Source organism: Macaca thibetana, chromosome 4, assembly GCF_024542745.1.
Source record: "Macaca thibetana thibetana isolate TM-01 chromosome 4, ASM2454274v1, whole genome shotgun sequence".
NCBI classification, from domain to species: domain Eukaryota; kingdom Metazoa; phylum Chordata; class Mammalia; order Primates; family Cercopithecidae; genus Macaca; species Macaca thibetana.
Window position 1 is genome coordinate 41,827,887 of NC_065581.1, and position 27,405 is coordinate 41,855,291.

Consider the following 27,405-nt stretch of genomic DNA (forward strand, 5'->3'; position numbering starts at 1 on the left):
GGAGAGCTGGAGTTGTGCGTTCTTGTTGCCATTGTTACATTGGCTCATATTGCTGAGTCCTTATTCATTAGGCTGTTGAGTACTTTTAGACATACACACACACACACACACACGCACACACACACACACACATGCACACACCCCAGTCTGGAGCACAGAGAAAACTGTCATAGGCACTCAAAATTAGAGCAAGATAGATAAAGGGGCCAGTAAGCACAGACCTCAGATGCCCCCAGTGGTGGATTCAGGGGTCCCTGATTCTATCCATTTCTACAGATGAGCAGGATAAATATACCTCTGACCCTGTCCAGTTTTTCTATCCCATTAAATCATTCCTCAGCTGAGAAAACCAGAAACTCACTCCTGACCTGGCTGACAAATGCTGGGGAAATCTTTGGTTTTCTTAGGGTGAGCCTCTTTTTGTAACCAGAGAGCAAGAGAAGGAACAGGACCTTAAAATCGCCTCAAGTGGCTTGTGCCTGATCCTGAGGTCCAGAGAAGGAGAATGACTTATTCAAGATCACAGTTTAATTACACATGCCTTTATCCATTCACTCTCAGCAAACACAGGTCAAACACCTACCACTTGCCAAACCTTCTAGACAGTTATTACCAAGATAACCAAGCAAAGTATATGGAATGCCAGATGGCAATGGGTACTGGAGAGAAAAATAAATTGGACAAGGGGATAGACAGTGCTTTGGAGGCAAAGGCAGCTTTAAGTAGGGTCACACTAGAGTGAAGATCACAAGGAGGTAAAGCTTCTTCCGGGGGAAGTATATTCTAGGCAAAGCGGACAGTGAGTGCAGAGTCCCTAAGACAAGGCATGCTGGGGCGCCAGAAGAAAAGCAAAGATGATGGTGTAGCTGGAGGGGAGGCAGCCAGGAGATGAGTTGTAGATTAAGTCAGAGATGTGCAGAGAGTTTGAGGGAGAGGTTCTTTTGCAGAGACTTGGCCTTGACTCTAGTGGGATGGGAGCCCATGTGGGCTCTGAGCAGAGAAGGGACCTGCTCTGACAGGATTTAGTTGGCTGCTGTGCTGTGGATAGACAGACAGCTGGCAGAGTGAAATCAAAGAGTCCATGTAGGAGATCCAGGCAAGAAATAATGGTTGCTTGAACCAAGGAGGCAGTAGTGGAGGTGGGAAGAGGCAATAACACAGAGTCTGGCCATATTATGGAGGTAAAGGCAACAGTAATGACTAAACAACCAGATGCAAGGTGTGAGAAGAACAGAGTCAAAATGACCCCAAGATTTTTGTCCCGGGCTGCCAAAAAGAAGACATTGCCCATTAGCCATGTTGGAGGAGACCACAGGAGAATGGGTCTCTGTTTGAGCATCTTATTGAAGATGCCATTCAACATCTAGTGAAGGTAGACAGGAGGCAGTGGACATAAGTCCAGACCTCAGGGACCAGGTCACAGGAAGGCAGAGCTAGATCTTGAACTTGAAGATTCACAGATCACACTGCTTCTAACTGAGGAGTGACAGAAGTTCCAGAACAATCTCACCAGCTCTGGAATGTTCAGCACTTGACAGCAGGGCTGGCAATGAAGAAGCTCCATGCAGTCTTTGGGACAACCCTGCACCAAGAGACCACAGCAACAGAGGAGCTCACAGAGTACAGCACTGGCATTCAACCCAAAGCCTCACTGTTTCCAGATACAAGTGAAGGTAAATTCCCTGCCCCCGCCCCCGCCACATTCATCCATCCTTGAAGACCTCCTGGGAGCTCACTGGGAAACTCACTGAGCAGTGAGTAATATGGTTTTGCTTAAGCCTTGCTCAAGTAGCAGAATAAGCAAGTTTGACTAAAATTCTCTAGATTCGCAAACCCCAAAGCCCTAAGCTGCAGGAAACAGACTAGCCAAGAGAGAGGAAGCTGTCTGCTGGCTATTTATGGAGCATCACCCAATCAACGAACAAGTGGAGAGGGAGGGAAGGGTGGAGAGGGAAGGATATTTAAGGGATGTCTTAATTGGGTTTTCCAGAAGCAGATCCTGAGACAAGGATTTGGTTGCAAGTTGTGATTTAGAAAGTGAACCCAGGAAGCACCAGTAGGAGAATGAGGAAGCAAGACAGGGAATGAATATATTAGTGAACTGATTACCTCTGTGAGCAATTAGGCTCAATTCCACTCTAAGAGGCTGCGCAGAATGCATCTCAGGGTTGTGCCACCAAGTGGCAAGGAAAGGTACTTATTCACTAACTCCCTTGTTGTTGAGTGTTCTTCCCACAAACCTTAACTACCAGGCATTTCCAGTTTGTCCCTTTGTTAAGCTGACCAATCTTCTTAGGCCAGAGAAAGCCTTCCAGCAGAGAGCAGCAGGTGTTTCCAGTAGGACACTGTCTGTGTGTACTGAAACCAGAGTGTCATGGGGAATTAGAAGGACACAGCACCGTCCATAATGGGTTTCACAGGAACTGCCTGGTCTCCACAAATAGGGACTCTATTTTTGGTCTGGACTCTAAGAACCACCTTCACCCCAGTAAATAGAACTGAGATGACTCTTACCATTCCTGTAAGCAGAGATAGAAATGCCAGAGCAAAGTCTCACTGGTCCACATGGAAGGAAGGAAGCCTTGGTGCTCTTCAATTGGAGACCAGAGCTGTGGCAATTCCCAACCAGTGTCAGAATTTTGCAATGTGTTGGAGAGAGGCAACCCTCCACTGGGAATCTACTGAGAGACCCAGATCTTTGGGCCCTTAGTGAGTGTTTGGGTAAATAGGTAAGCAGTGGCTGCAGCTCAGGAAGGAGGATCCTGGAAGTTAATGTCCCCAGCACAGAGCTTCAGACCACACCACAGTGCTAACATCCTAGCCCTTCTGGTTAATAATTATCCCTAACTCCTTAGCATGGGAGGCCTGGAGATGAAAATCACAACTCTCTATGTCCTCATCAGTCTGTTGTATGTGCATGTGTACCAGATACCTAGATGCATCCTCGTGAAATTCCAGACATTCTCATCAACAAACCCCTTTGTCATCTTCATAAAATCCCAAGTTAAAGGGTCCACCCTAAGAATTGTGACTCATAGATTCCTGGAGAGATCAACTCTATGTGACTATTAGAGCTAATTTTTTCATGTCCATAGTGGGCAAAATCTGGTGAACAGCACCCATCTCTCCCTCCCCAAAATTCTGTCTGGATGAGCAGTCCTTTACGTAAAGCTAAAACCTTTACAATTGACCATATATCAGGAAACAGTAAGGTGTTTACAAGATACATGAGAGGGAAATCCCTGTCTTTCAAGAGCTCCTGAGTCCTGCCAATGAATACCTTAAGTATCTGCCCTGTAGTGGGAGACTTGCTGAAATCATTCCACGAATAGAATGTTAGAATGGCAGAATGACAGTGGCTGCCACTGATAGGTCAGAGCATTAAGGACTGGGTCTTTTGACCGACCCTAGGATCTCTCTTCAGTGGAACTCTGCCCCCACCAACCCCATTCAGCTTCCTCCTCTATGCTCAGGCAGCTACTGCTTCTCAGCCATCAGTACAGGCTACCTCATTCAAGTTGAATTTGCAATGGCTGTTGTGGTTTTTTGTTTTTCTGACCACGCAGGGAACTCTCACATAGGCTTTGGAATTATATAGTCCTGGTTTGACCAAAGCACTCTCCACAAACAAGCTGTGTGACCTTCAAATAGCTGCTTAACCCCTCTGAGCCTGTCATCTGAAAGTGGAAATGATAATGATAACATGAGGGTAAACCACATGAAAGTATCTTTGTAGGTTAAAAATTGTTGAATATTGGCAGTCTCATAGCTTCCACCTAAAAACTTCCTTGTGGGGTTCTGGGGAAGATTCTGTAAAAGAATATATGTATCACTGCTAGGACCTCAGATCTAACTAGCTTAGGACCACAGAAGAAGGTCACATTCCCCTTAGTGTCTGAACCACATTTCCTCTCAAATATCTACAGGATAGGAGTTCAAAGCCTATTCTTCTTACAGGATTCCCAGTGATTTCAGGAATCCTTGTGGCCTCTTGTTCCCTCCCCTGTGTTCCCTTCATAAAGAAGCTGATATTTATTGTGCGTTTACTCTCTGCCAAGTATTGTGCCAAGCTCTTTGTACATAAACACCATCTACCTCTCTACCCGTGTGAGGTGGGCGCTTCTACTATCATCCCCCTTTCACAGATAACGAAACTTTACATATGGGCTAAGAGGAATGGAAAAATTAAAAATAAAAAAAAACAGATAAGGAAACTAAAGTGCAAAGAAGCAAAACGTTTTGCCAAGGTCACAAGCCAGAAAGTAGTAGACCCCAGAGCCAAAGCCCCTCCCTTCCTTGCACCACCATGCTCCTGCTGTGCTGCCTTCTTGAGCTGGTTAATGCCAGGCTCCTACAGGCTCCTCACTCTCCATGAACCAGACGGTTCCAAGTGTGGGCACAGCACTCTCTATTTCTTCAAAGTGCTGAGATTAGGCAAATTTGTCATGAGCCTGATTAAAGGGGGAAAAAAAAGAGAACAAAATCAAGCAGAATCGGGAGTCAGAAAAGAGACATAACCATAAATGGACTTGAGATTGAAAGATCCCAAGGGAATTCTGTATCAACTCTGTGGCAGCAAAATGAAAAATCTAGAAGAAATAGATATTTTCCTAGCAAAATATAAATTACCTAAATTGACCCAAGGAGAAGCAGAAAACAAGAAGGCCAATTACAGCAGGAGATACTAGAAAGGTGATTAAAGATCTACCATTATAAAAGGCACCAGGAACAGATGGTTTCACAGCTGAGTTCTATGTAACTTTTAAAGAACAAATAATTCCAGTGTTAATTAAACTCTTCTAGATCATAGAAAAAGATGAAGCACTGCAATTCACTTTATGAAACCACATTGCCTTAGTCACAGAATCCTGATATAGATCATTTAATAAAATGCAACTGTAAAGCAATTGTTCCTATGAATGTAAATGTAAAAATCTGAAATAAAGCACCAGCAAATGAAATATGGCAAAATCTCATTACGATCAAGTTGGATTTATCCTACTAACACAGATTTATAACAGGAAACCAATTAATGTAATTCATCACATCACAAATTCAAGGGGAAAAACATGTGGTCATATCAATAAATAATGAGTGTTTGATGAAATAAAAACTCTAAATTAAATAGAAATGGAAGAAATTTGTTTATTCCTTCAACAAATATATATAGAGTTCCTACTATGCATCCAACTGGGTTTTAAACCCCAAGGACAAAAACAACCATGACCAAAACAGACAAAAATCCCCTGCCTTCATGAGGCTTATATGCTAATGAGAAAGGCAGGTAATAAACAAAATGCATAAGGAAAGTATATACTATGTGAGGGATGTATGCTAAGGAGAAAAAAAAATTATAGCAGGAGATAGGATGTTAGAAATTTAGACAGGGTGGTCAGGGAAAGTGTTACTAAAAGTGACACTTGAAGAAAGGGAAGGGACAGCCACACGTATGGGATCATTCCAGACTAGGAGCAGCAGTGTACCCTAGAGAACAGCTTAAGAAGGCCAGGGTTCCATGGGGCAATGGAGGACACAGTATTAATTATCCAGTAGAAGCAACCAGAGTATGAGTGTTCAGCAAAGCTTCATTGAACACCCGTGAGATAACAAGGACAACACAGAGAAGTGACTTCTGCTACCTGTGGACATGGCTACTCTGGGACTCACAGGCCCCCTGCCCTTACCTGAGGCTTTCTGCCCACCTCGGCAGGCACCCTGTGGCAGGCCAGCTGAGCGTTCTCACATCAGAATCCCTAGACCCCTCCATCCCCTGAGTCCAGAACCCAACAGAACCTGCAGACCCACTGACGGAGGAAGTCCTCCTCTCCCCCATCCCAAGGCAGGCTCTTTTACCTGAGGATAATGGCTTTCATGTGATGTCTCCTCTTCCACACAAGAGCCCCACACCTGAACCCACAAAGCTGGGCTGAATTCCAAGCCCAGACAAAGCCACCACAATCACTACTGGATACATGTTCCACAACGTGGGTGACTCAGCCGGAAATCACACTTTGTCAGGGACTCCAAAGGTCTGTGTTATTGAGAAAAGACATTTTCTAATTCTTTGAAGGCACAGACTGATGAAATATACCAACATTTCCATGGCTTTAGAGAGTGTATAGACAGATGCACTCTCTGTCTATTGAAAGAATGGGTAGTCAGACTTGGGCTGACTTCAACGTTTTCTCCAAGAACAACGGTTAGGTACTTGGTCTACAGTTCTCCACCTAAGGATTCAGACTGGCAGTTTTCCTAAAGTAAGGGAAGACAGTTCCCAAATGAACCCCTTTCAACTTCCAAAGTCCTCAAACTGTCAGCTGCCCCCAAGTGACAGTTGTCCTGCTAAAAATTATTCAACTCTAGTCAGCTCCCACACCTATGAAACACATCTTGCAAAACACCTGGCATGGAATGTGAAGCTCAGCCCCACCACTTTATTGGAGACACCTTTTGATGAGGTTAAATGGTCCCCTTCTGTGAATTCTCCCTATAGAAATGAGGGTTAAGAAAGTGTTAAAAGCAAAGATCAAAGTCACAGGGAACAAATCAGTAGGGCTCCTCTCCGATCACCATCTCCTATGGTGATCAGAGTCTCTGAAGCTCTCAGGCCATAGTTTGCTGACCCCCGGTCTAGGCTTCCAAATCAAAGGAGATGATTATGAGAAAGGGCTATTTACACTTCTGACAGGCAGCATCTGATATGGTTCACATCATGGACTTGGGAGCCAGCCTGCTTGTGTTCCACCTCCAGCTGGGTCACTTATCAGTTGTGTGATCCCAGGCAAGTGATAAGACCAACGGCAAGGATTGCATGCTTCAGACGAGAGGGTTGAAAACCTGGCCTTGGGGACTGGTGCCTGCTCTGAAAAGGGAGAGGCCATGGCTGCCAAAACCCCTTTGTTGACTCTGACCATGTGGTTGGCATATTCTAGAAATCTTTCATCTTAGGGTCGTCAGTGCTGTCAACAGTGAGAACCAGGTGGTGCACAGGGTCCTCCTGCTACATAGACTGAAGATTAGCCTTATATCAAAACATCAACACAGAGTTGGTATCAGAAGACCTCTGGCTCCTGGATCCACCACTTACTAGATTGAGAACTCCAGGCAACTTCTTTAAGCTTGCAGAACCACAGTTTTTTTGTATATAAAGGGGGAATGTTAATGCTCCATCAAAGTTATTAAGAGAATAGAATGAAATAATGCTCGTGGCAAGATCCACTTAATCAGAGCTACTTAATGTATTTAAAGCATCTGATTCTCTAGAGGATATTAGAGATCGGCTTTTTATGATTCTCCACCCATTTGGCACTTCTCCTCTACCTCATCCATCCATGTTCAATCCCGATAAATAAGCTGATAAAGTCCAGTGCCCAAAGACCAGGATCACCATCATAGTCAAAACAGAGTTAGTCTCCCTCCCACGCAAAAAGGGAGAGCATGCACCCTGAGGAATCATGGAACAGCTAAGTAAGAGGGAGTGAGGATGGGCTTGTCACAGCGTTTGTGCTGGTGCTGAGGGATTTCGGAGAAGGCTTAGGAAGCAAGGGTTGTTCTAGATTTGGTGCTGTCTGAAGCTGGATTAGAGTTGTCAATGGCAAAGAAATAGGGTCACTCGTATTAGCTGGAAGAAAGGGATGCTCATTCTTCTGCAGCTTCATAATATCCTGTATTTCTCATGTTCCATTATGGTCACAGAGAGACCTCATCTGATCTTAACATTGTATGAAACTGTCTGTGTTCAATAGGAACCACCAGGACCTAACTAGTAGTTGCCAGGACAGCTGCCTGGACTGTTTATTTATTTGTGTGTTTGTTTCCTTAATGTATAACAGTAGGTATCAATACCTAGAAAACTTAAGTGCCTCGTGACTCAAGGGTGATGTGTTTACATATACTACATAATGTCTACTCCCAGCTTTATCCAGGAAATATTACCTGTAGTCGCTCCTCAAGAAGGGCCAGAGGATGGAGGCTTTTCAGCAGCCAGTGAGGAGACAGGAACCTGGCTGGGGATGAGCTAGGCTCAGGTGTCTGGATGGACAGAGGGGTGTCCAAGGCCTGTGTGTGGGTAGAAAGCAGCTGGTCCCAGTGTCTGTCCTTCACACCTGTGTTTGCCAGCCCCAAGCAGTAGGGAGCCACATCTGCCTGGATGCCCTCGCCTGCAGGAAAATGACTAACATTTTACTAAGCCAGGAGAACTGATCTGAAAGAAGTCTACTGACTTGGGAAGGACATTCGCCAGGGAGTCTGAAGAAGTAAAATTGCCGCCCGAGGGCTGTGTGACCTTGAGTAGGTTGCTTCCCCTCTCTGGGCCTCAGGGTCCTTAGGGTTGTAAGAAGCAGACTAGGCCCTAAGGTTTCTTCCGTGTCAGGCATCCTAGGGGAGTTAGGATTGCCACTGAGATGCTGAACAAATGATAAGGCAGGCACTTCCCCGACAAATAATTCTGTGTTGGTGGCAGGAGGAGAGAAGAAAGCTGGGACCAGGAGAGCCGAGCAGGAGCTTTTGCCCAGCCCATCATCTAAATGAGCATCAGACTCTCAGGTGTTGCAGATAAAATCCCCTGGCATGTGATCATAGATGACATCTACCCAGCACTCATGATCATAGTGTCAGGCACTACTCTAAGCTCTTTACATGATCAATAATTTAACCCTCACAGTAACTCTGTGTTCTAAACAGTACTATTTGTCCCATTTTACAGATGGGTAAATTGAGGCATGGAGCTGTTAAGTCACTTGCCCAGGATCACACAACCAATAAGTGACCCGGCTGGAGGTGGAACACGAGCAGGCTGGCTCCCAAGTCCGTAATGTGAACCGTACCAGATGCTGCCTGTCAGAAGTGTAAATGGTCCTTTCTCATAATCATCTCCTTTGACTTGGAAGCCTAGACCAGGGGTCAGCAAACTATGGCCTGAGAGATTCAGAACTAAATCTCGCTGACCAACTGTTTTTGTAAATAAATTGCATTGAAATACACCCACACTCATTTATGTGTTGTCTAACTTGCAAACAACAATGACAGCAATGAGAAGATGCAAGAGACCATAGGCCTGCAAAGCGTAAAACATCAACTTTCTGACCCTTTATAGATAAAACTTGTTGACCCCTGACCTACAGCATACACCTAAGGTGTGTCCTATGTGTCCTAAGATGGCTCTGACACTTGCTATGTGACCCCAGACAAGTTACTTTTCTGAATCTGTTTCCTCATCTATAAAATGGGCTTGTGGGAATTTGGTGAGCAAGTGTGTGTATGTATAAGTGCCTGACCCAAGGCAGGTGTTTGACAAGGATTTGCAGCTATCATTGCTAATAGTATGACGAAAATTTTGACTGATTCCTATGATATCACTGAAGACAGGCCAGAGACCATTAGGGCCACTTTATGGGCGATGAAACCCTGGTGCAGAGAGAGGATATGGCGAGAGGCAGAGCCCAGGTCTTCCCAGTCCAAGTCCTGCACTCTGCTGCCTCCTCTTCCTTGCCTTCCAATCCATAGCTGCCCTAGTCCTCATTCGTGTTTGCCAGCGTACGGAGCAGCCCTTCTGTGTTTGTGTTTTCAGCATCTGTAAGTACCCACAGCCGCACAGAGCTTGCCAGCACAGACATTTATCAAAGATGACACGCCAGTCATCCATGCCACCGGAGACAGTGACAGATGCGCTCTCCAGCCCCACCATCCAGGCAGTGGAGGATAGATGGGGCCTTGGCACTGGCGTCCGCTCTCAGTCTGGCATATGCAGGGAGCTGCGGAGCAGGCAAGAGACAAATTGCAGCCTGGTCCGTGGGCAGGAGGCTCAGTGTGCATGCCGGCAGATGTGGCTGCAGCCTGCCCCTGAACCAGACACCTGCCTGCTCTCTCCACTGCCCTAGACTTGCCCAAATCTGGTGTTTGCTTAAGACTTGTATGCGGTCACCGATGAGGAGGTGAGTGCTCATGGGCTTTGGGTTGTTTCCAATAATAATACTGATGACGGCTGATGCTAACATATGCTGCTCTGCTGTTGTAAATCCTTAGCATACACCGAGCTCTTTAATCCTTAGCCATCTGTTGGTGGAGGTACAGGAAACTGAGCCTAGAGAGGTTGGAGGCTTCCTCCAAGGTCACACATTAAGTGGCAGAGGCAGGAATCAAATCCAGACACTCTGGCTCCAGAGTTCACTGCCCCTCAGGACTACTATTTAATATCTGAGAGCCTGGAGTGGAGGAAAAATCGTGACCAGGCAAAGGATTCAGGTAGGCAGGGCTCACCACTAACCTGAGTGGACAGGAACAGGTTGCCCTGTCTCAATTTTTCCACCAGAAAAAATGAGCAGGGGCTGCTACTGCAAGGCCCTGCGAGGTCCCAGACCAGCTCCAGAGCAGGCCTCTCTCTGTTCTTCTGGGACCCTTGGGTACCGGCTCCTCTGCTGACACACATTCACTCCCTCCACCCAATAATTCCAACCCGGATCCCCTGGAGTATCATCTCATAGTTCATTAAACCGTCACCTCTGCGTCCCTGAGGCAAGCTTGCAGTCTGCTGAGATTTTGTAGGGATGTTTATGGCAGCAAAGGGAACAGACCACATAAAACAAAAAGAGACAGTATGAGCTGTTAAAAAGTTTCCAAAGTCTGGCATAAAAGCTCCCACGGGTGTTTCATTCACACAAATGACCAGCTTCCCCCCGCTCTGGATGAAGGGTTTAAAAAAACCAAAGTCTGGGGTCTGGTTCAGTTCAGCCAGTCTCTTATCGTGGGACCTTCCTTGCAAAAGTACCTGTCTTTCTCTGAGCCTTGGTTTCCTCGTCTGTAAAATGGGTATAATGATAGTACCTATCTCATAAAATTATTGTGAGGATTAAAACACAAAAAACACTTAGAACAGGGCCCGATACATAGTGAATGCTCAACAAATGCCAACTGTTCCCATTCTCTGGTTTTTAGCTTCCTCAGTGAGAAAACGAGGAGGTGAGTTTCATGCCAGGTATGGGCTTCTGGCTCCAACATTCTGTGACATGATGTTCCTAGGGTGCTCCCTTGTCTCCTCCCACTTGCCTGAGTCTTTCTTCTTTGTATCTGTGAGCCCTGACCAATTAGTTTACTCACAAGTGTGGGGTAGAGAGAACTACACAAACAGGAAGTGTTACCACTCATATTCACAGTGGTGAATTGTTCCAACCTTCCATCAAATGGATCCACCTCCATCGGTCGACACAGCTGGGGAATCTGAGCTATTGTAGCTGGAACTCTGTTGACCACATCCTGCAATGACAGACCTCAGAATCCTTCCTGAACCTTCAGTGGGAAGGAGTCCATGCCAGCCCACCTGTGTAGACCAGGCCTCATCAGCCTGAATTTGCAGAAATAAGTAATTCCCGTTTCCCTGAATTCATGCAGAGGACACCCACGCTGGGAAGGAATTTCTCTGGCTTTTCAAGCTCCATAAACACTTGAAAAGTCATTTTATTTTTCAATCTGTGGGCAGGATGCCACCAAATGAGGAAGCCTCATTAAACAGACCTTGAAGGCTTTTTTTGTTTTTGTTTTTTGTGGGAGTGGGATGAGGTTTGGTGTTGGCTTTTTTTTTTCCCCCACTGACGCTTTCTGAATAAACACATAAATCAGCATCATCTATATTCATTAGATATCGTGCCTTGTTCAGTACAAAATTACCCCTGTTTTGCATGATTTTCCCCCCTTGTGATTAATATAAATGACTTAAGTTAATTATGTTTCTCTTCATGGAAAAATGTATTTGTCGAAGTGCTGAAACATCAATAAAAAATAAACACTGTCATTGGAAGAAGGGCTCATTTGCAAATAAGTAGTTGGGGTGTGGGGAAGGGAATGGACTCACCCGTCTGGAGGTGTCATTCTGATTGAGTAGGCACACTTCATATTTACTAACAATGACAAAAGCATTTTTCTTAATTAAGCACTCACAGGTCCTGATGAGGTAGATTGATGTCATCATTATTAACAATAATGACACCTCAGGCGTAGAGAAAACAATTTTCCTTACTAGAGAAAACTAACACTGGGTATTTTACCAGCCAGACCTCCAGAACTAGGCCCAGCATGCGGACTTTGCAGGAATAGCCCAAGAGGCAAATACAGATGATTGGAGTGGGAGGGAAGAGAAGTGAAGAAAAGCAAACCACGAAGCTGGTGTGGCATCTCAGAGCAACATGGAAGCTTAGGGATGAGACAGCACAAACACCTCCCTGGGCCAGTGACAAGACTAAGAATCAGAGATGGGACTTGCCTCTCTGGTACACAGCATGTTAATAGCAGAGCCCAGAGAGAACCCAGGACTCTTGACTCCCGGACCCCCACCCTTTCCCTGCACTCTGCTGCCTCCCTTGCCACCAGGGATCAAAGGCTCCCCTCTCATTTGAGTAGGTGGTCAATAGCACCAGCAAGGTGCGGGGGCTCAGATTGCTGGACAGTCAGGACCCCAGGGAAATCTACGGGTTACTGACTTTTTTCATGGTATCTGGAGTAGCCTCTCCCCACCCTGACTGTCTTAGTTTGGGTTTCCTGAAGGCAGACCCTGAGACAAGATTGTAGGTGCTGGTGTTTTATATAAGAGGTGAGCCTAAGACACCAAGGGAGGTGGAGAAGTGAGATGGGAAAGGGAGGAAAGCCAACACAGGGCACATGTATGAGGGGGTTACTGCTTTGGACACTTGGACTCACTCCCCCGAGGAGCGACTGCAGAGAATATGCCTCTGAGTTGTCCCAGTGCTGGACAGGGAAGCAGAAATATTTATTTACTGACCTCTGGGGCCTTTAATTTCCAACCTTTCTGGGTCACCCTGTACCTAAGCTGAGCAAACTCCCATAGTACCAGAAAAACCCAGAGATCCAAAACCCTGAGCAGGTGAGTGGGAAGCACTAGTGGTCACAGTCACTGTCTATGGCAGATGCAGGTGAACCTGGAGGTGGTACAGGTGGATGTGGGTGGGGCAGGCACGTCATCTACTACATCACCCTTATCTAAGTGCTCCCAGCCTTCCGAGAAATCCCCCCTCCAAGTAAACGTGATCATCTTGTCCTCTGATGGTCAGAAACCATTTATCTGGCCACCTTATTTTATTTATCTTCTTAAATATTATTTCTGTCTCCCTAAATATACTGTAAAGTGTTCGAGGGCAAAATTAAGGCCATTATCATTCTGTCATTCAACAAATATTTATTGAGCACTTACTCTGTGCTGGACTATCTTTAAGGTGCTAGGAATATAGCACCAAAGATAAAGAAAATCCTTGTCTTCAAGGAACTTGCATTTTAAAAGTAGAGCTAGAAAATAAACACGTAAATAAATACTATAATTTCAAGTAGTGACAAGTGGCTCAAAGAAAAAAAAAAAGCAGGGTAAAGGGGATAGCATAATGGAAGTGCAGTACTCCTGGGGACATTTGAGCAAAAGCCTGAATGAAATACAGGAGTGAACCATGCAAGAATCTGGTGGAATGGCATTCAATCAAAGAGAACATCAATGCAAAGACCCTAGGGAATAACAGGAAGGCTGATGTGACACTCAGCGGAGAGAAAAAGAAGATGGTAGGAGCTGAAGAAGTGGACGATCACATCATCTAGGACCTTATCTTTAAACAGTGCCTGGCACAAAAGAAAGGTACTCCAAACTGACTGGATGCGTAGATGGGTGGATATAACAGACGGATGGATGGGAATAATGACAGACTAGTGGATGAAGAAAGAAGCAAATAAAGCAAGTTCTGTAAGTAGAGTGTGGTGCCAATGGTGCATTCAAAGCCAGACTTTGCAGAAATAGCAAATATTGAACCCAAAGTACCCAATGAGTAGCTATTAGACCAAGGAAGCAGTTGAAGGAGAAATGTTCCTCTCTGGGCTTCAGCCAATGAGAATCCTAGAAAGCTGAGTGTCCTTATCTTTCTTTACATTCCCTGCAGAGGCCCAGCTTCTCCCCTATGGTGAGTATCCAATAACATTAAATGGTATTACAGTGGATTAATTAAACTTTGGTGGCTGGAAGCTAGTGAATCATTCCCTCCATCACATATTACCATGTTTACTCATCAGGGCTCCATTTTTAATAGCGGTCTTTTAATTAAAGCATGTCACCACGGTCCATTAGGGAAGAATTTGGAGGATGAGATGTACGTGTGGGTGCGAGCATCATTTAATTCAGCAGTTCTTTACTGAGTGCCTACTATGTGCCAGCAAGTCTTGAGGCACTATGAGAGAATAAGGTGCACGTGAAGGGACTCAAGGAACTTATGTGATCAAACAAAGTGAATTCACACTCACGATCAACTGAGGAGCATTGGCATATTAATCACTGCTTGCCAACTAACCAGAATTCTTTATTAGCAACTTCTCCCACCTAGTTTACTTTGGAAGAACCAGGCCAATCCTAAGAAAATTCTGGGGCTTTCCTTTTTCAGCAAAATATCCAGGGTATGCTGTGGCCTAGACCCTGATGCAGTCGTATATCTTTGGGAAAGCCTCCTAAAACTTCTGAGCCTCAATCAGTCTCTTCAAGAATAAAAGGAGAGGTTGTTCTTATCCAGAAATTCTCTAGATTCCAGCTGTAACATTTTCTCATCTGTGACCCTCCAAACCTCCAGGCCCAGACCATGAGGATGGGTTTTCCAGAATGGTGGCAATTTCATCTAATGTCACTCTAAGATTTTCACCCACCAGAGAAATATCCTTTTCATTACATTCATGACATTTTGTTTTCTGAATTTTCAAAGAGGACCAAGAAGACCTGCTTGGAAGTAGGAGTAGTTACAATGCATGCACTATGTGTGCACTCAGATGAGGAGGAACAAACCACATACTACCAGAAAGGCAGGCTCTATTCATGGGGAGACTGGGTGAAAGGCATTGGAACTGGACCCTAAAGACTAGGTAATAGTTGGCGAGTAGGAGAAATGGGGGGAAAGAGCCCATTTTCAGCCTGATTCTAGCCATGTTCCAAGTATAGATCCTCACTTTGCAACTGCATGACAAGCTCCTCCAGGAGGAGGGACCAGGTCTCTTTTTCTTTTGTCTGAGCTTCTTCCTTCCAGCTCTTCACTCCTCCAGTCTCATAGGTTAGGGTCCACCTGTGTGATGATGGCTCCCACATTTCCATCTCCAGCTCAGCACCTCTCTGCGGAGCTCCCTATTCGGTCAGCTACCTGCCTGGCACAGCACTTAGAGACTTCAAGACATCCCAAACAACGTGGACAAAATGAGGCTCCTATTTCTGTGTCCAGCCTGTTGATCCTCATTCTTCGGGTCTCAATGTAAGAGTCACTTCCCCAGAATTTAATATATATCTTACCCCAGAATGTGTGTGTGTATGTATGTATATACACACATATATGAATATATATTTATATATATTTATTTATATATACACATATATGAATATATATTTATTTATATATATGAGAAAGAGGAGTCAGGACCTCTCCAATCCCTCTTCTATAAACACCCTAGGTTTTCCTTCACAAATGTTGTCACACATTGTCAGGAAATATTTTCTGTGTTGTGATATCTTTTCTGTGAGGTATTTGATGAATGGTTGCCTGTCTTACTGGATTTTAAGTCCCACCAGGCATAGATCAGCCCCATTTGCTCACCACTGTCTCCTAAGTACCTGGGACTGTGCTTAGCACATAATAGGCCCCCAGTAAATATTTGTTAAGGGAAGGCATGGATGGGTTCCCCCAACCCCACCCAGTGTGCAAGATCCACCTCCACATACCACCGGCATACAACATTCAGGCACTGGGAGCCGCACGGTGACAGAAGCTTGAACATTTTCTTCGAGTCGGGATCTCAGCTAAGCTTTTTTCTCACATTGTCTCATATAATTCTTAAACCACCCTGGAAGGAATAGGTTTTATTGTTGTTCCCATTATATAGGTGGGGAAACGTGGCTCAGAGGGAAGTGGCATGTCCAAGATCACACATCCTGCAGGGGACAGACAGACCAAACCCATGCTTTCACCAGTCTCTCATCTCACAAACAACCCTAGGTTTGTTAATACCTAGGAACTCTGTGTAAGCAAGAGGTCCCTGGCTTGGTGTCAGAAGACCTGGGTTTGAGTCTTGGCAATGTCCTTTGTAAGTAGCTTAAGGTAGCCCCTCAGTTTCTCTAAGCCTCAGTTCCCTGTGAGACACTGCACACAACATCCTTTAAACTGCCTTAAGAAAAACAGCCCTACAAATGAAGACTCCATTGGCACTCCCCTTTGAAGCAGCTGCTCTCAGAGTCCTCTGCACTACCTCATTTGAATTGAACTATCTCCCCACCTTCAGGCAGAATCAAAAACTAGAGGCTGCAGGCTGAAGAGGGCACTGTTATTTTGTTTAACTCACAGAGTAATTTAAAACTTTTTTTTTTTTTAAGTTGTTGGGTAAATACTAACAGGTTTTCTTAAGAGTCCAGATGTTTACTTTCTCTTGGAAAATTGGAAGCTCCTGCAACATCAGTCCCACAGCTCTGCACGTCATTGACTGGCATCAGTTGGTTGAGCTGAGAGGTAGCCATGCTCTCTCCCCAGTGTGCCAGTGTCCCTATCTGAGGCTGGGAATCAGGTGTCACTTACCCTGACGTCTGTTCCCTTATTTTTCCAACAGTGGGAATACATTTTTCTGCATTCACATCTGTAACAGAACTAGGAAAAGCGAGCCTGGAACACAAGGATAGTGCAGTGAGAGATAATGTGAATAGAATTCTTGATGCAAGTGAAGAATAATCATGAGTTCAATATGGTTAAGTGCATGAGTTTCAAAGCAACCCAGTCCAAACAAGGTTCAGCAAAAATACTATCCCCCAGCTCTATTTTGTTATGTTGCCTCTATGACCCCTGTAAGATTTTGAATTTCAGATGCTTGCTTCAGTTAAATAAAGAGTTTTCTAGCCGAAGGCATGCAGTAGGTCTCTAATACTGGGCCACTGCCTCCTCCCTCTCAATTAACCTGTGTCTTTAAGTCCCTGACTAATGCCTATTAGTAGCTAGGTCCCTGAGATTGTAAAGACCCCAAGGCCCCAGGACCCTGAAGAGCCCAGGAAGCAACAGACCAATGAACCAGACCTGAAGTCTCCTGTACCCTTCAGCTTCTGAACTACAGGAGAAGCCCAAGGAAAACAGGGCAACAACAACTTATAATAAATAATAATACTGCCAGACTCCTATTTGTATTTATCAGTTTGCAAAGCACGCTCATTCATTCAACAGTCATATGGCAGATATATGTTGAGGCTCTATTATAGATCTAGGCCCTGTGGGCGTGATGTTATACTTGGTAGTCAAGATCCCTGACCTTAGGAAGCTTCCAGTCTGGCCAGAAAACATCAGAGAACTAACATTTCTATAGCACTTTACCACGAACCAGTCACTGTTCTAGGTGCTTCACACAGAGTAACTCATTTACCCTTCACAGTAATTCTAGGAGATAAGCACTACTATTTTTCCCATTTCACAGATGAAGAAACTGAGGCTACAGAAGTTAAGTAACTTCCTCAAGCTCAGTGGTGGAGCCAGCTGTCTGACCCACAGAAGCATGTTGCCAGAGGCAGGCTTTTGGGACCACAGACTGGGAAGCTGATATCTTCACCAGTGAAGATTTCCAAGGCCAACATCACATGGCCAAATTGCATCACCCTACGGCCCTGGGCTCTTCTCCCTGTTCACACTAAAACTCAGAAACATTTATTCATGGGGGGAGTAGTCAGCACACTGGTTGCTCAGGTCTGAGAATGCGAGGGCTGAGCTAGCAGGATTTGCAGGTCCCAAGGCAATTTGCATCTCCTATTGGAACTCTTCCTCATCAAAGCAACGGAAATCAATGCAGTAAATAGTTTTAATGAACTGACCTGTTCACACTCCCTGCCTCTTCCTGAGGAAGAGGAATCATGAGAGACACATTGTTTCCAAATCCTTCACCTCCTTCCCCCTCGCCTGATCCTCCCACAGGGAATCCTCTTTGCTTTGCTCCTGTCAACAGCGTTTGAGATGTTTCAGAGTTTTTACTGGATCTTCATTGTCACTGTGTCTGTGAGGATTCCGTGAAGCTACGATTTAAGGGCCAGAGGGAGTTGAAACTTCTACCAAGCACCAGCCACGACTGCCCTGCTTTCCAGAGGACTGTCCACAAACCTCTGTGCCACAGGGTCTAGAGGATGTCAGGGGACCATCTCATTTCATACATGTAAAAACTGAGGCACGGAGAGGGCAGGACCACCCAGCACAGGATCAGCACACCCCTCTAGCATCAGTGCACCCTACCTTTTCAGGCAGATACAGGAATCTCCTCCACAGCAAAGTGTTGATAGGTGGGAAGCAGTGCTGCACTGCCCTTAGCTAAAGCATCCAAATGCTTGAGTTTTAATGCCTGACCCACCATTTCCTTGCTGTACAAGACCTTGAGAAAGCTAATTAACCTCTCAGTAACTTTTTCCTCACATATAAAACAGGGATGAAAATAAAAGTATGTGCTCCATTGAGATGTTGGAAGCTTTAATAAGCACAGGAAAAAAAAAACTAGAATTGTGTCTACCACATATAAGTACTGAATAAATGTCAGTGACTATGCCCATGATGAATATGGTGAATATGATTATGATAATCATGGGCATTACCCCTGGTGCTAAGAGTCACTCCTGCAGGAGTTTAGCTTCCCCTGACCTAGAACATTGAGGCGGGGCATGAACTCATGTTGCACTGAGAACCAGTCTGACACAGGAATGTTTGCTCCATTTCACAGGTGTCAGTCATGTTCTCTGGATAAATGATAAGATCAAAAGTCCTTGAAGGCAGGAGACAGCCCTAAATATCGTTTTGTTGTCTGACATAACACTAAGCACAAACGATATGCCTAAATCCTGGGTCTTTAACCCAGGGCTATCTACTTATGCCCTGTGCCTGTCAGCTCATGAAAACCAGCCTCTGTGGCAGTTGAGGTGCTAAGGAATTGCTCTAGTTGAACTTTACTGGTTTTTACTCTTGGCTGTCAGCCTTGGATCTCTTGATTATGTTCCACCAGTTCACCCCCTGCCTCTGGGCTGAAAGATTTGTTGTTCTTTCTAAGTTTTCTTGCATGCTTTGTGGCTTAGAACAACGTCTTTCCCATACATCTCCAGCCCTTTCCATCTCAAATGTTGACTCAGATTATTGGCTCAGGGCAGAGCCACTGGCTCCAGCTCTCAACCCTGTAGAATCTCACCTATCCCTGGCACCCGACATAGACACCCACCCCTTCAACTCTACCAAGCCAGGGAGTAGACAGTAGTTGTCTTCTCCATCCATTCTCTCCCTTCCCCTCCTTGTCTAATTTCTAAGAGTTAAGAGTAGGCACTTTTCCAACATTTCTGTGGTTACGGGTAACTATGTCACTCAATCCTGGCCACATGAGGTGGGACACTAGCCCATTAGAAGAGTTTTCTTCTTAATAGAAGAGAGAGAGAAATCTGTGAGAATATCCCCCATTGTTCCTTCCTTGGATGCTATTATGTGAGGCCTTGATGCTTGAACCTGTGGCAATGATCTTGCAACATGAGGAAAGGGTCACAAGAATTGCAGAGATACTGACTGGAGCCCTGAGCTGTTAAATAAACCAACTCCAAACCAGTGGGAATGGGGTATGGAACCACCAGTCTCTAGATTTTCTGTGACAAGGAACAATTAAGCTTCCATATTTCTTAAGCCAATTTTAGTCAAGAGCTCAGTTAGTTGCAGGCAGAAGCATTCCAAAGTTTTATCAAGTAAGCATCAATTTGCCTATCACAAACTTTATCAAGGCGTTGGTAGATTCTACCTTGTAGACATATTAAAGAAAAAAAATATCTAATGTGACCTACTAGGAATCTATGTAGAAAATTCAAGAATTCAATAATTTGGGAGAAAACTTAAAAGTCATCCATATCTGACATATAGATCAATGGAATAGAATTGAGGGTCCAGAAACAAACCCTTGCATTTATGGTCAACTGATTCTCAACAAGGGTGCTAAGACAATTCAATGGGGGAAATAATAGCCTTTTTGTCAAATAGTGTTAGATAATGGAATATATCCACATGCAAAATATGAATTCAGAGCCCTATCACACACCATATAAAAAATAGCTCAAATGGCTGGGTGCAGTGGCTCACACCTGTAATCCCAGCAGTTTGGGAGGCCGAGGCGGGTGGATCACGAGGTCAGGGGTTCGAGATCAACCTGACCAACATGGTGAAACCCCATCTCTACTAAAAATACAAAACTTAGCTGGTCATGGTGGCGGGTGCCTGTAATCCCCTCTACTCAGGAGGCTGAGGCAGGAGAATTGCTTGAACCTGGGAGTGGGAGGTTCAGTGAGCCGAGATCGCACCACTGCACTCTAGCCTGGGCAACAGAGTGAGACTCTACCTCAAATAATAATAATAATAATAATAATAAATAAAAATCCACCCTGTTTTCAGGGTCCAGCTCTAGCCCCATCACCTGGATAAAGTCTTCCCTGACTGCTGCACTCATAGTATAAAAAAAAAAAATAGCTCAAATGGATGAAATATCTAAATGTAAGCACTAAAACTTCTAAACTTTAAAAGATAATGCATGTATAAATCCACACCTTGGATTAGGCAATGGTTTCTTAGATATGACACCAAAAGCAATCAAAGAAAAAGACATATAAATTGGACATTAACAAAACTAAAAACTTTTGTGTTTCAAAGAACATCATCAAGAAAATTAAACAAACCTTGAATACTGTATACATTTTCTCCAAAAAAAAGATACACAAATAGCCAATAAGCTCACAATGTGCTTCTCTGCTCAACTAGCCCTTTAGACAGCCACCACGAACACATAGGAACGGGCACATGGGATGAAATGTGTTTACCATCCCCAATCTAGGACAATGGTACCCAAAGGAAATGTTGATGACTATGCCCATGATGAATGTTTATAAACCAACATTTCCTTTGTTTTGTAAAACATTTGAATGTTTTACATTCAATGGACACAGAGGAAACCATGGCGGCACTGGAATAATCTACTTCTGTCCTTGAGAAGATGCTAAGACTAGGATATCCCTGTGTCCAGGAACTCACTACTATTATACTGGTGTAGCTCAGTCCATCTTTGAGGAACAAAAAGAAGAAGTTCTATTTTTTTATTTTGACTTTTATTTCAGATTCAGAGGGTACAAGCACAGGTTTGTTACAAGGGTATATTGCATGATGCTGATGCATGATCATTGAACTCATCATCCAGGTAGTGAGCATAATACCCAATAGGTAGTTTTTCAACCCTTGCCCCTCTCCTTCCATCCCTCTCGTAGTCTCCAGCATCTATTGTTCCCATCTTTATGCCATGTATACCCAGTGTTTAGCTCCCACTTATAAGTGAGAACACACAGTATTTGATTTTCTGATTCTGTATTAATTCTCTTAGGATTATGGCATCCAGCTGCATCCATGTTGCTGCAAAGGACATAATCTCTTTATTTTTTATGGCTGTATAGTATTCCATGGCACATATGTACCACACATTATTTATCCAATCCACTGCTGATGAGCACCTGAGTTGATTCCATGCCTTTCCTATTGTGAATAGTGCTGTGATGAACATACGAGTGCAGGTGTCCTTTTGTTAGAATATTTATTTTCCTTTGGGTATATCCCCAGTAATTATATTGCTGAGTCGAATGATAGTTCTATTTTTAGTTCTTTGAGAAATCTCCTAACAGCTTTCCACAGTGCCTGAACTAATTTACACTCCCACCAAGAGTGTAAAAGCATTGCCTGTTCTCTGCAACCTTGCCAACATCTGTTGTTCCTTTACTTTTTAGTAATAGCCATTCTGACTGATGTGAGATGGTGTCTCATAGTGGTTATTTGTATTTCTCTAATGATTCGTGATGTGGACCATTTTTTATATGTTTCTTGGCCACTTGTATGTCTTCTTTTGAAAAGTGTCTGTTCATGTCCTTTACCCACTTTATAATGAAATTGTTTTTCACTAGTTGATTTGTTTTAGACCTTTGTCAGGTGCATACTTTGCGAATATTTTTTCCCTTTCTGCAGGTTGTCTGTTTACTCTGTCGATAGTTTCTTTTGTTGTGCAAAGCTCTTTAGTTTAATTAAGTCCTACTTGTCAATATTTGTTTTTGTCGCAATTGCTTTTAAGGACTTAGTCATAAATTCTTTGCCAAGGCCAATGTCCAAAAGGGTATTTCCTAGATTTTTTTCTAGGGTTTTTATAGGGTGAGGTCTCAGATTTAAGTCTTTCATCCATCTTGAGTTAATTTGTGTACACAGTGATAAGCAGGGTCCCAGTTTTTTTAAGTATTTTTAACTTTTATTTTACATTCAAGGGTACATGTGCAGGTTTGTTATATAGGTAAATTCGTATCACAGGGGTTTGTTGTATGGATTATTTTGTCATGCAGGTATTATGCCTCGTACAAAACAGTTATTTTTTCTGCTCCTCTCCTTCTTCTCATCCTCCACTCTCAGGTATGCCCTGGTGTCTGTTGTTGCCCTCTTTGTGTCCATGTGCTCTCATCATTTAGCTCCCACTTATACATGAGAACATGTGGTATTTGGTTTTCTGTTCCTGAGTTAGTTTGCTAAGGATACTGGCCTCCAGTTCTATCCATGTTCCTGCAAAGTGCATAGTCTCATTATTTTGTATGGCTTTGTAGTATTCCATGGAATATATGTACCACATTTTCTTTATCCAATCTACCGTTTAGGTTGATTCCATGTCCTTGCTATTGTGAATAATGCTGCGACAAACATATGCATGCAGGTGTCTTTATGGTAGAATAATTTACACTCTTTTGGGTATATACCCAGTAATGAGATTTCTGGGTTGAATGGCAGTTCTGTTTTTAGCTCTTTGAGGAATTGCCACACTGCTTTCCACAATGGTTGAACTAATTTACACTCCCACCAACAGTGTATAAGCATCCCCTTTTCTCTGCAACCTTGCCAGCATCAGTTATTTTTTGACGTTTTAGTAATAGACATTGTGACTGGTGTGAAATGGTATCTCATGGTGGTTTTGATTTGCAATCCTCTAATGATCAGTGATGTTGAGCTTTTTTTTATATGCTTGTTGGGCACACGTATGTCTTCTTTTGGAAAGTATCTTTGCCCACTTTTTAATGGGGTTGTTTGTTTTTTTCTTGTAAATTTGTTTAAGTTCCTTATAAATGCTGGATATTATTAGGCCTTTGTCAGATGCATAGTTTGCAAATATTTTCTCCTATTCGGTAGGTTTTCTGTTTACTCTGTTAGTTTATTTTGCTGTGCAGAAGCTGTTTAGTTTAATTAGATCCCATTTGTCAATTTTTGCTTTTGTTGCAATTGCTTTTGGTGTCTTCATCATGAAATCATGGCCCGTGCCTATGTCCAGCAGGACATGCTTATGTCCAATAGGCCCATGTCCTATTGCCTAGGTTGTCTTCTAGGGTTTTCTAGTTTGGAATTTTACATTTAAGTCTTTGATACATCTTGAGTTGATTTTTGTATATGGTGTAAGGAAGGGGTCTAGTCTCAATCTTCTACATATGGCTAGTCAGTTATCCCAGCACCATTTATTGAATAGGTTTTCCCCCTTGCTTGTTTTTGTCAGCTTTGTCAAAGATCAGATGGTTGTAGGTGCGCAGCCTTATTTCTAGGCTGTCTACTCTGCTCTATTGCTCTATGTGTCTGTTTTTTACCAGTATCATGCTGTTCTAGTTACTGTAACCCAGTAGTATAGTTTGAATCAGGTAATGTGATGCCTCCAGTTTTATTCCTTTTGCTCAGGATTGCTTTGGCTATTCAGGCTCATTTTGGTTCCACATGAATTTTTAAACAGTTTTTTCTAGTTCTGTGAAGAGCGTCATTGGTAGTTTGATAGAAATAGCATTGAATCTATAAAAATTTCTTCGGGCAGTATGGCCATTTTTACAACACTGATTCTTTCCATCCACAAGCATGGAATGTTTTTCCACTTGTTTGTGTCATCTCTGATTTCTTTGAGCAGTGTTTTGTAATTCTCATTGTAAAGATCTTTTACTTTCCTGGTTAGCTGCATTTATTCTTTAGGTCTTTTCTTCTTTTTGTGGAAATTGTTAATGGGATAGCATTCTTGATTTGGCTCAGGGCCTGGTTTTTGTTGGTGTATAGAAATGCTAATTATTTTTATATTAATACATTGATTTTGCATTCTAAAACTATGCTGGAGTTGTTTATCAGCTTAAGGAGCTTTGGGCTGAGACTATGGGGTTTTGTAGATACAGCATCATGTCATCTGCAAACAGAGATAGTTTTACTTCCTCTCTTCCTATTTGGATGCTTTTTATTTCTTTCTCTTTCCTGATTGCTTTGGCCAGGACTTCCAATAGTACGTTGAATAGGAGTAGTGAGAGAGAGCAGCATACTTTTCTTTTTCTGCTTCTCAAGGGAAATGCTTCCAGCTTTTGCCCATTCAGTAAATGTTGGCTGTGGGTTTGTCATAGATAGTTCTTATTATTTTGAGGTACATTCCTTCAATACCTAGTTTGTTGAGAGTTTTTAACGTGAAGGGATATTGGGTTTTATTGAAAGCCTTTTCTGCATCTATTGAGGTGATCATGTGGTTTTTGTCTTTAGTTCTGTCTATTTCATGAATCATGTTTATTGATTTGTGTATGTTGAACCAACCTTGCATCCCAGGGATAAAACCTGCTTGATCATGGTGGATTAGCTTTTTGATGTGCTGCTGGATTTGGTTTGTTAGTATTTTGTTAAGGATTTTTGCATCAGTGTTCATCAGGGATATTAGCCTGAACTTTTCCTTTTGGTTATTGTTGTGTCTCTGCCAGGTTTTGGTATCAGGATGATGCTGGCCTCATAGAATGAGTTGGGGAGGAGTCCTTCCTCCTCAATTGTTTTGGAATAGTCTCAGTAAGAATGGTACCAACCTTCTTTGTACATCTGGTAGAATTTGACTGTGAATCCCTCTGGTCCTGCGCTTTGTTTTACTGGTAGACTATTTATAACTGATTCCATTTGAGAGCTTGTTATTGGTCTGTTCAGGGATTCAATTTCTTCCTGGTTCAGTCCTGGGAGGGTGTATGTGTCCAGGAATGTATCCATCTCTCCTAGATTTTCCAGTTTGTTTGCACAGAGGTGTTCATAGTAGTCTCTGACGGTTCTTTGTATTTCTGTGGGGTCAGTGATAATATCCCCTTTGTCATTTCTAATTGTGTTTATTTGGATCTTCTCTCTTTTCTTTATCAGTCTAGCTAGGAGTCTATCTATTTTATTAATTTTTTCAAAAAAACTAACTCCTGGATTAATTGATCTTTTGGATGGATTTTTGTGTCGCAATCTCTTTCAGTTCATCTATGATTTTGGTTATTTCTTGTCTTCTGCCGATTTTGGGGTTGCTTTGCTATTGCTTCTCTAGGTCTTTTAGTTGTGATGTGAGGTTATTAATTTGAGATCTTTCTAACTTTTTGATGTGGGCATTTAGCGCTATAAATTTCTCTCTTAACACTACCTTAGCTGTGTCAAAGAGATTCTGGTATGTTGTATCTTTGTTCTTGTTAGCTTCAAAGAACTTTTTATTTCTGCCTTAATTTCATTATTTAACCAAAAGTCACTCAGGATCAGTTGCTTAATTTCCATGTAATTGTAGGGTTTTGAGTGATTTTCTTAGTCAAATTATATTTTTATTGCTCTGTGATCTGAGAGAGTGGTTGGTATGATTTTTGTTCTTTTGCATTTGCTGAGGATTGTTTTATATCCAACTGTGTGGTCAATTTTACAGTACCTGATATGTGGTTATGAGAAGAATGTATATTCTGTTATTTGGGGGCATAGAGTTCTGTAAATGTCTGTCAGGTCCATTTGGTCCACTGTTGAATTCAGGTCCTGAATATCTGTGTTAATTTTCTGCCTCAATGATCTGTCTCATACTGTCAGTAGCATATTGAAATTTCCCACTATTATTGTAGGCAAATCTAAGTTTCTTCGTACTTGCTTTATGAATCTGTGTGCTCTTGTGTTAGGTGCAGCATATATATTTAGAATAGTTAGGTCTTCTTGTTGAATTGACCCCTTTACCATTATGTAATGCCCTTCTTTGTCTTTTTTTAAAATTTTTGTTTTAATGTCTGTTTTGTCTGAAATTAGGGTCACAACTACTGCTTTTTTCAGTCTTACATTTTCTTGGTAGATTTTTCTCTATCCCTTTATTTTGAGCCTATGGGTGTCATTGCATATGAGATGGGTCTCTTGAAGACAACACATTATTAAGTCTTGCTTCTTTATCCAGCTTGCCACTCTGTGTCTTTTAACCCATTTGCATTCAAGGTTAGTTTTGATATATGTGGATTTGGTCCTGTCATCATGTTGTTAGTGGTAATTATGTCAACTTGTTTGTGTGGTAGCTTTATGGTGTCACTGGTCTGTGTACTTGTGTTTTTGTTGTGGCTGGTAATAGTCTTTCCTTTCCATATTTAATGCTTCTTTCAGGACCCCTTGTAAGGCAGGTCTGGTGGTAATGAATTGCCTCAACATTTGCTTGTCTAAAAAGGGTTTTACTTCTCTTTCGCTTGTGAAGCTTAGTTTGGCCAGATACAAAATACTTGATTGGAATTTCTTTACTTAAGAATGTTGACTATAGGCCCCCAATCTCTTCTGGCTTGTAGGGTTTCTGCTTAGAGGTCCACTGTTAGTCTGATGGGCTTCCCTTTGTAGGTGACCTGTCCTTTCTCTATAGTTGCCTTTAACATTTTTTTCTTTAATTTCAACCTGGAGAATCTGATGGTTGTATCTTGGGGAATTATCTTTTTGTGAAGTTTTTGCAGGGGTTCTCTGCATTTCCTAAAGTTTAATGTTGGCCTCTCTAGCTAGGTTGGGGACATTCTCATGGATGACATCCTGAAATATGTTTACCAAGTTGCTTCCATTCTCCCCATCCCCTTCAGGGATGCCAATGAGTCACAGATTCAGTCTCTCTACATAATAGCATATTTCTCAGAGGTTTTATTCATTCCTTTTCATTCTGTCTTCTTTATTCTTATGTGACTGTCTCATTTCAGAAAGCCAGTCTTCAAGCTCTGAGATTTTTTTCTTAGCCTGGTCTATTCTACTGTTAATACTTGCAATAGCATTATGAAATTCTTGTAATGTGTTTATAATTACCAGCCCTGTCAGGTCAGCTATGTTATTTTATTTTCTTTTTCTTTCTTTTTTTTTTTTTTTTTTTTTTTTTTTTTTTTTTTTGAGACTCTGTTGGCCAGGCTGGAGCACAGTGGTGTGATCTCTGCTCACTACAAGCTCCGCCTCCTGGGTTCATGCCATTCTCCTGCCTCAGCCTCCCAAGTAGCTGGGACTACAGATGCCAGCCACCGTGCCTGGCTAATTTTTTGTATTTTTAGTAGAGATGGGGTTTCTCCATGTTAGC